Consider the following 12515-nt stretch of genomic DNA (forward strand, 5'->3'; position numbering starts at 1 on the left):
ACTGCAAAGCCTGGCTGCTCCCTTTTAATGACTGTCTCCTAATCCTTTAATGGCCCTAACCAGCACCAAGACTTTACATACGTTCAGTTACCTCAAAGTTTTCCCACCATAATTGCTTCTTTCTGCACTTTCTTCCATCTCGCTTTGAGCCCGCCCCTCCCTGCCAACCCTAATCTGAAGCAAAGCCTGCATACCGTGTTCCAATAGAAGACCCAGCCATCATCTTGTGGCTTCAGAGGATTTCTTACCCAACTTTCTTCCTCATGCTGGGGTTTGCCTTTTCTTCATCATACTCCTCCTCCTCCTCTTACCTCCACTTTGTCATTACCCTGTTACTTACTTAAGCTATCATACCAGTGCAGCATTTCTTAACATGACCCTAAGCAGCAAGTTCACGGAAGAAGATGAAAAAAAGTAACGTCAGCAAGCATTTCACTTGTTTCCATGGAGATCTTTTGGTCAGGGTTCACTTCTGGGAAGTGAAAATGACCAGGAGATGCTTCACCAAGTCTTCACAGACTTCAAAGCTTTTCTTTTCTTTTCTTTTCTGCTTTATTGGCCGCAATGCTGAGAGGGTTCAGATAGAGCTCAGTCGGTTCGCCCTTTTTTTTTTTTTTTTTTTGCAAATACAAGGCACAGTGGGAGGTGAATGTGAAAAGTGGCCCATGCATTTGCCCAAAGTGAAAGCACATGCATGAGATCCTGCACATTCTAGCCCAGAGTGTGAAAAGCAAGCCGGTGCTCTTAGCCTCGCACACAGAAGATTCAAGTAAATAACCCTTTTCTGATCTGGCTTCAACAAAACTAACCGCAGCTCATGATGAATGCGATTCTCAGTTGCTGGATTTTGTGATCAAATAGATTATCGGTGAATTATCTGGAGCAGGTGTGCTTACGGTGATGTCACCGTCTATTCTTACATGTTTCATCACTTGGTATAACTTCATAAATGATGTCTAACGTCACCTGTACCTGGGATCTTATGAGGTGCAGACTGTAAAAGCGCAAATGTCCATGTCGACCTTGAGGCAGCAACTTATCGGTTCACTACAGCAGGAAGTGCTCGGAGAGATTAGAAATGGCTCCTTTCCTCTCTAATAATGAGTGGCCTCCCTTTCCTGTTGGCCTTCAGCCATTACGGCATGTGTGTGTTTTAATGTTGAGTTTCTTTACATTCTGATTTCACTGATTTCATACAATCACCTGTCTATGCGTCTATTGGTTTGTGGAGTGAGTCAGAGGTAGAAGTGTTTATACACTTCAGTTGAGAATTAGTTATTGTAATTTTATGGAGGGTGATCTGTTTATTCAAACAACTGCATTTGCGTTAGACCGTGAAGAGTTGGGGCCTCTTGCTTGTTCAGGAATATAAAGGCTACTTTTCTCGACTGTTGCACATACCAAGCATTCTGCAGACGAAGAAAATGATGAAAAGTTTTTTTTAGTTACATTCCAGTCAGCATTGGGGAAGAGAATTCATTGAGCTGCTTCCAACTTAATGTGTTATTGTTGCTGTATAGTCATTTTAGGATGTTAGTGAGATTGTCATCATAGCATTTGCTGTTAGCTACTTTATTAACAGATACTGTTTGCAATTTGAGTGTTTCAGCAATAATTTGTTTCAAATATTCAATTTGCATATGCATTTCACTTCACTAATTTATTTAAACTATTCAATTGGCATACTATGCATTTCACTGGGCAAGAACGAATCCGTTATTAATTTGCTTGTGATTTTAAAAACACTTGAAACATTTACAGCGGCCAATGCAATATTAGAGGGATTTCACTAGAGGGCAATCAAGACTCATTTTCACTCTTGTAACATAGGACACCTACTTGATTTATTTTCTTCAAGCCTTTGTAATAGATTGTGGTGTAATATGGTGTTTATTTTTAATATAGAGTAATCATACGTCTCTAATAATATTAATATTGATATTAATAATAATGCAGGTCCCATGTCACATGACCCCTTGAAATTATTTATATATGTAAATTGATTAGTAATACACTGATAAACACTCCCACTAGTCTGTCCAATTGCAATCAATTATAAGAACATTAGTCAAGATAGTTTTAAAAAGATTTTACAAGTGACCAGTATATTAACTCTTCATACTAATGTAATGTAGGAGAAAATGAACGTTTACAAAATTTATTGGGAACACATTAAGGGGAAGTGATAAAAAAAAAGAAGGACAGGACGAACATAAAAAGAAAAAGGACAGCAGGCATTGGTAAATGTGAACAACTGTAAAAAGTAAAACATGTGTCACTAAACAGTTAAAAATACGTTTTAATACAACTCTTAATTAAAATACCGCATACCTGAGAGGTCGCACACCCAGTCACTCACACACCATCCCTTGACCACCAATCAACCCTGTCACATAAAAACACATTTACCACAGATAATCATAAAAAAATACTGAAATACAATAATTACCAAATTATCAAGATTCACTACCATACCGCGTGGGCCCAGCAATCCCTGTGGCCACCCACAAGAAGCTGGCATCTCGCAACAATTAGGGACTTCCTATTTATACCCTGTCCCAGATCGCCCTCCTGTGGTGCCACTTGCCACACTCATACAATAGTCCATCCATCCATTTTCTATACCGCTTGTCCCCACGGGGTTTGCGGGCGTGCTGGAGCCTATCCCAGCAGTCATCGGGCAGTAAGCGGGTGACACCATGAAACGGTTGCCAGCCAATCGCAGGGCACACAGAGACGTGTCTTGGGAAAAGTCACTTATGCATTTAGACCTAAAATGTGTGGCATAAAAAGAATAAGGCAAAGGGTGGATCCCAGGGCACTAGCCCTGTTGGCCCTACCCCTTGCGTGACCCTATATTCAGCACACATTTAACAATATAATTGGCAACATTCCATTCCATTCTCAACTGGGATCAGAGATGTCAAATCCAGGTCCAAAAAGTAGAAACCTTCTGCAGTTTGGCTTTAAGATAGATGCTTCGAATCAACCAGCAGGTAAACCAGTTAGCCTGGCTCAGTTAGTTAGAAGCACCTGTGGAAGAATTTCCACCTTCTGGACCTGGATTTGATACCTCGGGCTGGGATAGACTCCAGTTACTCACAACCCTAATAAGGACATGCTCTTTAAAAGAGCAAGGATGCATGGATAGATTGAAGTGGTTTACCATTTGACACTGAGAGCTGCTAGTTATAGTTTACGTAACTAGCATAGGTAACTTTGAGGCAATCATTCCTTCCAATGAATTGATCCAAATCATTGCCTGGATTTCATTATTTGGAAGACAAGAAAGGAATCCATTCGGTGGCTTCTAATTTACACAATCAATAATCGTAATTTTTTATGCAAGTCACAATATTTTAGACGTTTTTCATTTAATTAGTTATTGAAGACTCATTTTGTGTTCCTGTGTAATGGTGAGTGTTTTTTTGCGAAAGACACAGTTTTTTATCACTGCATTTTGACAGCATGTTTTTTTTTTCACTGCTGGGTCACGCCGCAAGGTCACCCGCTGTCTTTCACTCAGTGTGTCACGACTTGACGTAACTCAGGGTCCTTGTTGTTCCATCCCCTGACCTTCGTGCTTCGTTTGATGCAGGAAGAGAATGGAACGAGAGCCACACCTGCCGCAAGGAAACTCATTCCATAATCACTCTTCTTGTCAATAAAGAATCCTGAAAAGGGAGAGATTGTCCGTGAGTACTTTGTCATGCACCCCATAGCACCAGAATACACAATGATCCGTTATCATACGATCTTCATTCACTGACAGACTGCTTGATAAGAAGGCGACAAAAGAGTGAGTTCAAGATAAGGCACAGAAGATTGCAACAAGATTCATTTTTATCTAAACGCTTACCGGCAGTGCCTTCCTCGCGCGAGTCAAACATAATTAGTATGCTTTGAGCATCCTCAACATCTATCATCTTCGTGCTCATCAGTGTATTAGGAATTCACAGGACTAAAGACTACAGTAAATACGTTTGAAATAGTTCATGTGTCAGAGGGACTATGCAGTTCTAAATAAGGCACCAGGCGGTGTTTACAGCAACGACGCTGTAATTAGCATTTAACTGTAGTCAAGGTCAGTTTCAGCCTAAAGCAGAGAACAAAATTAGCCGCTTTTTTTTTTGGAGAGTCATTTGCTTTGATCCAGTGGAAAAAACCGTGTCATTAAGCAACGAAATAGAAGTGAATAGACAGGAAAACAATTGACTTTGTGTTCATATATTTCAATAATGATTGTGCTAATGTTAAAGAGTGAGAATTTTTCTAATTTAGTTCCTATTGCAAATAATGGAATATGTTCCTTTAGTAATGTTAAATGTTCATGATAACCAGGTGCATGGTGGGAGGGTTCTTGAGGAATTTTACAGCAGCCTTCTCACTTAACTCGCAGTGGCGATCTGAGCAAGCCTCCTCTGGCTCGTATGAGCATTAAAAAGCTCAGTAAACTTCTAAGCATGCATCCGCCCACGACTCCCCACTAGCACTATGATGTTGGTGAGTGTGGTGCCGTGGACCAAGAAATAAACGCCGCTGAATGGTGGGTTTCAGCTGCGGGACCTGCATGTTAGAGCAAAAGCAGCACAAGCATCATTATTAGTCCATTTCCAACAACCATTAAAACCAACTGTACAACCAGACACTTAATGTTTGGTAGTTGCAGCAGTTTATCATCAGTGTGCACTTGTTTTGTTTTCTTGTAGGCTGTTAAATTAGATTGTCAATACGCATTTGATAGCCAACTGCTGACATTTTCAGCCACAAGCCAATGACTCCAGCATACAGATTAGAATGAGGTAAAACTAGTTCATGTCATTGCGTGGATGTTGATATCAGATGTTTTGAATCCAAAGATTGACAAAGACAGCGGTCTTTCAGCATCTTTGCAAATCTACTTAGATGACGTTTTAGAAGTCTCAGCATGAAAAGAGTATTCGCCTACTTTTCTTACCTTCAGCAAAAAGAAAATAAGACTAATGTATGCAGTAGCCTACTGTGCAAATCTCCTTGCAAATGTCCTTACAAATGGCCGCACTTACATTCTTATTAAAGCGATGGTCATTTTGACATAGCAAAACACTAATGAGAAGAAATATATATCTTCTTGCATTGACAAAAACATACAAAAATAAAAGAAAATCCTTTTTATAGTGTGTGTGTGTATGTATATATATATATATATATATATATATATATATATATATATATATATATATATTTATTTTTTAATATATATATACAATATATATACAATACACACAAAATCATTTTTATCATATATATGTGTGTGTATATATATATATATATAAAATATAATACACACCAAACTGGGTGCTGGATTGATTTGTAAGGATTCACCATAAGCTCACATGATTGTTAATGAATAAATAATTGCATTGAAAAAAATATGGGATAATAGAGTAACACTCACTGTGTTCTGCATGGCGTTCCGGCTGCTAAGAAAGTGAGAAATGCATGTGTAATTCAGTTAGGTGCAGAAGTATTTGGGCAGCTTTTCCTTCAGAGGACTTGAAATAAAAGGTTCGCTTTGCGATTTATTGAAGCGAAGCCTTTTTGCTGTAAATCTTAGAGGTTGACCAAAGTATGGCCTTTCTTGCAAAGTGCCTCCATTTTCACAGGCTCACAAGTACTTGGACAAAGTTACTCAAATTGTCCAGTTCATGCTACTTCAATTCAAATTCATCAAAAAGTCTACAAATAGCCTATACTAGAAGAAGTCTTGAGTTGGCATTTGACAACCTTTTGACAGAAGCTACTTATATAAAGTCCTAGGACCAAGCAAGATAAAGAAAGTCATCACAATGCTTAAAAACAAACAAAAATTAAGACTTAAGTTAAGGTAAAAATAGTTAAGGCGGTCATATCAACAGTCTGGTACATTTTAAAAAAAAAAAAAATCAATATCGATATTTTTCAAAAGATTCTGGTGTCAATACAAACTCCACATAGCTAAAATGTACTCTCATGAATGGTTGTATTGTAGGTCATAAAATGAGAATAAAACGTTCATTTGAATAAAAACACATTGATACATCCTTGACTGATATCAAAGGTTTGGATTGTATTGACTGTGACATATCTGAAAATAGAGTCCATTTCATCCAATCAGCAGTTCTTCGTAAATTACCCTGTGCTGCCCTTAAGTGCGGGTACCAACAAACTTTACCAAACTATTAATTGAGTCTTTTATGATTTTGACCGTGACGTTTGGAGTGGGCCAAATCATTACTGGCCACAATCAGCCATGTGCACTTTATTGAGGCCAAAACTCTGCAGGCACCTGAGTCAGCAAAATCAACAGCAGCAGTGAGAGCAGTTAATTTACAGTGTATCCTTAATATGACAACAATTTTGTATTTATGGTCTTCTGATAACACTGGAGCTTTTGGTAATGTCAAAGCAACACTTAAGCAGCAAATTGGCGTGATTCCCAGAATGGTGCTCTGCTGGGTGCATCTGCATTTAGTCCCACAACTAAAGGTACAGTTCTTATTGTATGCCTCTGTTTATGAAATGAACTTGATTTGATCACCTGGAGAGTTTGTTACATGTTATATTATGAGAATTCTGCAGCCCGAGCCAAATCAAACCTTTTTTTGGAAGAATCACAATGTATTTGCCTTTAGGCGGTTGCTCTGATGAAACTCCCAATGAGAATTAAATGCTCCTGTATAACCTTCACACCCTCGTCAACAGGCTTCTAAAATGCATGCAGTTGGTGAATAGCAAAAATATTCCATTTACTTGATGAATAACAAAATGATTAGGTATTTAAAAATTGCCCTGTTTGGTTGACATACTGTGAACGGTCTATCGATGGAAATTTCATGACCTTGCAATTAAAACAAAAAAAGTTTGAATGTTCTGACTGAATAGGCTTACGTCGGCTACAGAATATTAAATTATACAGTACATCCCCAACGGGTGCTCTAAAAACAATCAAAGATTTATAGGCATGGCTGATAAATTATAAATCTGTGGTGGGGATGACTGGGAAGGTTGCAGCAGTGGTAAAGATGGTGAGGAACACCTCCTGAATTATAAATATGTGCAGAGGAGGAGTGACACACTATAGGCCAGAGGGAAGTGTTATCTGCAGAAGGACTGTTCCACCGTCGTGTGTCTTGAGCATGCGTCACTGTCTTTGGCATCAGGTTGTTTTGCACTTGCTTGTCTCGGGACAAACACATCATCAAAAAGGCTTTCTTGATAGGTGGTCATGTTGCATGGATCCAACTACTGTAAGCTATATAGTCTTGGATAGACTGAAACCGAATTTGATAAACAACATTTGGATTTCTAAAATACTAATAATTTTTCATTTCTGGATTTTTCTACCACCATTAATAAATGGTAGTGCTGGCCACGCAACACAACATAATGTGATGCAGAGTAGCCTAAATTTGCATAAAGTAATGTAGCATTACACAACAAATTGAAACACGATATAAGGTACTGCAAGATAACGTATAAATTGTAGCATAACATTGCTACCTAACAGTATAATGTAACAGCCTAGCATGTAGAGCATAAGAGAAGCAGTGGCTTGGAGTTGCCAAGTCGTGAGCAAATGCACAGATTCAAACTTTAGATTTTCTCCTTTGAAGTAATCCCCCTGGTATCAAATGCGCTTACCCAGCCTTCTGGCAACTATTTTATATTTTCTACCAGGAATTGTCTAATACTCAGGGTATTGTGAGCATCCATAATATCACGATTAAGTGAAATTGTTCTGCCACAACTCTCGCCTCTACTCATGCACTGAACAAAGCAAACATTTCACAATCTCATTGTAGACGTCTCAATTGATCGTCTGGCTTATAGCCAAGGGGAAAACTGGTATTTTCTATATTGAATTGCATTTTGTGATACAAATCATTGAGCTTTCCTGACCTTGAATGAATGTAGAGGACTTTTTTGTCTGGAAAAAAAAATCTTTTGATTTACAACTATGTGCACATTTATTTCTACACTACTAATATACACTTGTGACTTGTGCTTGTGTGCTGGTATAGAATCCCTATATGAATAAGTGTTGTGTTATTTAGGCACCACATTGGAATACTGCAATGTTACATTTACATCAACAGTTGGACAGATTTGTAAATATATGTAATTACCATAAAAGATAACATGCATATGTGTGTGTGGGTGTTTGTGTGACTTGATTGTGATCCAAGGTCATTGTGTAAGCATTGTAAAACATTGTAATCATTTGGGGGGGAGGGCACTCCACCATCACCGAGTGAACTACTCCCACTGTTGGCCTCACTTCTCTGCATATTTGTCGTCTAGTTTTATCTCTGTGTCCGCTGAGGAGATGGCAGATGCACACAAGCACCCAACGACACACCTTATCAACAAAGTCACAGTTGTTTTCTCATCTGGAAAAGTGGCTGCTTGAGTGTTTCCAATGGCTCAGTCTTTGTAGATGCCCCCCTGAGAGAAACGTAATTGAGAAAGACACAATCACTGTCAATGACAGACAGTAATTTTAACTTAACTGGTCTCACTCAAGGATTCTAATTCTTCTATGGTGATTATTACGTCAGGATGCACTTTTATAGAAGTCAAATCACATAGTATCCCCCCTCCCCCAGTCACGTGAAAATACCCTTGAAAACACACATCAGATATAGAGGTACAAAGTACATTTGAGAACACATTATTATTGGAGCAATGTAAACTTTGAATAATTATTTTTTTCAGAAGATCCACACAAACATTTTAGCTGTTGTCTGTCTATGGTCTCGGCAACCAGCTCCCAAGTAGAAGAAACATGCACGCTAACCCATCCAGCATTTGCCGTGAAGACTTTTTATCACTATTTTGCGACGCCAACATTTGCAATAAGCGACCCAGATTGCACCGTTGGCTGCAATGCGATGTTAGATTTTACTTATGGTAAGTCAGCAATACGTTTGCCTCATACGTTTTCAAATAATCTGGCTTTTTAAAACATTTTGGGAACCGTATGGTGTAGATCAGGGGTCAGATAAATTCTAGTGGAATTACTATATTTGAGGCACATTTTGCACACTGCAAGGTCCATTAAGGCCCGGTTGGCTGGGTTTGGTGCAAATTTGAGAGCCCTGACCTTCACCCCATCCAACTCCTTTGTGAGGGACTACATCAGAGAGTGTGAACCAACATCAGTTATATTTGACCTCACAAGCCTCCTTCTGGGTGAATGGACAGTAATTCTCCACAAGCTCCAACATGTTGGCGAAAGTATGCCAAAAAGAGGAGCAGTGCTAACTGCTAGGCCAGGTGCCTGCTTACATATATATGCAAAGTTTGTTGTAATGTCAGGTGACGTCGCAGTTTGCATAAAGAACAATTATGGCAATATCTTTGTGAATTACAATAGAAGCAGCATTGCAGTGTTTTCTTTTAGCAAGATTCATCAGTATGCAAACCCTCGTTGCTGCTTTCTTTGTGTGTGGAAAACTTTCAAGAAAGTTGAACTCTGTAATTGTTAAGCTGGTCATGTTGGCCAGATCTGAGCTCGGTCAGTCTCTTTCTGCCTTGTGTGAGATGAACAAAGTCAATCCTGACTGTGGAGTTTCCCAACAGGGCAGCTTACAGACTTGCTTTTATCTATCTGGATGTACTGTCTAGCACCAACCACAGTGGATGTTCAGAGTGAAGTGATGCTGGTGAGAATTGAGGGAGTTATTATAGTTGGTGTCTGACAGTCCTTGTCAAAAAAAATCTGCAGACACACACAAACTCAGCCAGCACTCACAGCAAACCTCAGGGGAAGAAGATCTGACCTTTAGATGTGAATAAGTAATGATCTGTGGATCAGTCTGGACTGTACGTGCCCAAGTAGGCATGACAACAGGTGTATCGCCCACCACCCCTCCTTTGTTTGCTGAGCGCAAGCTGATTTTGGAACGGATAAAAAGACAGATCATATCATCATCCCCTATTACAGATTACACAACCTCTTTAATCTTCTCTTCCATAACATGGTCATCCATGTGCGAAGGAATTTGAAGATCCCAAAATAACCCAGTGCATTTTTTTCCATTCATTTCTTTTGTTCGAAGGATAGATTGGGATTGAATGTTGGCTTTGGCCTTACAGTGAGAATGTGATAGGAGGTTCATTTAACACTAAATTGTCTGCATATTGTCTTTCTGTTCTATGGTCTATGAGTCGATTACTTCAGGCTCACCCGTGATCCTCGTAATATAACCAGGAGGGCATCATGATATGTGAATTGTGACAGCCACAATGATCCGGCAAATATTGAAAGAAAGCACGCAACTAAACAGACAAATTGGGGAGATAGCATTACCACAAAAGTCTCTACTTTTTATGAGCCATGTCTCCCACCCCCCTTCCTCCGCTTCAGGGTAGCGGCCTATGCATGTCCTCTGATGGCACCCTCTCAGAAAGCGCAGGTGTATGTGTGGGATTACCCATATGGCCACGCTGCCGATGCTGAGGGGAAGCAGCCAACAATCTCACAGCGCACGCAGGTCACCCACCAGACATGCCAGACCCTTTCCTCACTCTTAAACTACAACACAAACTTTAATCACTCGCATTTCTACTAATATGTGGGCGAGGGAACGTTTCCTTGCGAGCAAACATCTTTTTTTTTAGAATAGTCACAGCGAGAAAACACATTTTAATACAATTACTCTGTTAAATATTGGTCAAATTGCATTACATAATACTGCCAGTAGCAAATATATTATGAGATTACCCTGGTCAACAGCAAATTTTAATCAGATCAGTTTTTGGGAGATTTTTGTGTTTCGTTTTTAAATTTGATTGATAAAAAGCTTTTGCAATCCCAATTTTTTAACACAGTTGTTTGACTGTCTCCATGTACCCTGGAAATTGGCTGATGCAGTTGTTATTGTGTTTTGACACTTGCATTGTGTGCATGGTTGCATTGTTACATTTTCACATTGAAATGCATTGAGTTTTATTTGGAGTCCAACTCCTTCCTAATGGAACTTTTCGGAAGAGTGAATTTTTCTGCAGAAAATTAAGGTTCACCCAAAACAAACAAATGTGAGTTCGTTCAGAGTGCTTTAGCCAACTTAGTTGTATTTTCTTGCTAAATAAATAACCTCGAAATAGCACATGAACAGTGTGTCTATATAACTCATTCCTTTCCCAGAAACCCAGTACGCTTTGTAAAATCATTTTTTCAGTTACAGATTTTTTATATCTCCCTAAATTGCTTCGCATGTCCACAAAATGCTTGTCAGACTGTGGCACGGATTGTCATTCCATTTTCATTTCTGTCACTTCATTTCGGAGCTAAAGTTTCTCCAGGGTTAACGTTAGACTGACTGAGCAGATAACAATTTAAAGTTGTGCTGCTGTGCTTTTGATCTAGTCAATGAGGGGATATTGCCTGTGTGTGGGGGGAATTCCTACAGATTGGCTGCTTGGTTTAATTAGATTTAATTTCTTATCAGATGTCTTGTGGAGTTCACTTACATTGACATAATCTGCAGAGAGCATTTTATAAAGCCAGCCAACTTTAAAAGCCGAAATGTTAGGATATTTTCTCATCTTGTGTCTTCGGGTATTTATATTTACCAAACTGCAGAGGGGAGTGAGTTGGCTTTATTTGTGAAAGCCACATATTTAACATGGATAAGAACAGCTACTTTTACTTCTCTGCTTGGAGAGAAGCACATATTTGTTTTAAACTGAGTGTGGAGGAAATGGGCCATGACTGAATTTGTGCTCAGTGGTGCTATTTGACCATGGGGCACTGTGTGATGGTAGGGCTCATCAAAACCACACGCATTAAATATTGGTGGATTTAGGGGTTGAGGTAAAATGAGTCTAGTGTAGAGTGGAAAATCTGGGACAACTCATTGAACTGTTTGGCCTGACAGCAAGTCCGTCTGGAAGGTGTACCTCTTGCTCTCTGCATGAAATAAATATCCATGTACCCATAAAAGCTATGGCCCAGTGGTTTTACCAACTGCTTTGCCAGTAAGTCATTAGGTCCACTGGAGGAGGGACAAAACTTAGCCCTGCCATTTGACACCAAGAGGCTGCCAAGTTTCTCAAGTGCCTGCTTTACATCATCTGTCATCTCGAGTGGTAGAGCAGGTCTTCACATTAAGGATCGATCGCCAAATACCTGAACGTCCCTTCTGACCCTCCCAAGATGAATTAAAGATGCCAACGTTAAAAATACAGAATATGGTTGAATACGACACAACTCCATATTGTATATACTGATAGTTTTTCCTCACTTTCGTTTTGCAAGAACCACATTATAGGGACAGTTTGCTCGTTTTTACGCTTGCAAGCGGGGAGAGCCAGCATCACTTTTGTGCAACACAAAAGTGCTTGAAAGCAACTCCGAACTCTGCTCCCGCAGCAATCTTATTTATTCTCAACAAGGAGGATGTGTTTTGCAGGACATGTCTTTGTCTTTATCTTATGAAAGCTTCAGCAAGCTGGTTCCAGCAAATTTCAGAGGTGGTTTTATCTCTATC

Source organism: Syngnathus acus, chromosome 6 (genome assembly GCF_901709675.1).
Source record: "Syngnathus acus chromosome 6, fSynAcu1.2, whole genome shotgun sequence".
Lineage (NCBI taxonomy): Eukaryota > Metazoa > Chordata > Actinopteri > Syngnathiformes > Syngnathidae > Syngnathus > Syngnathus acus.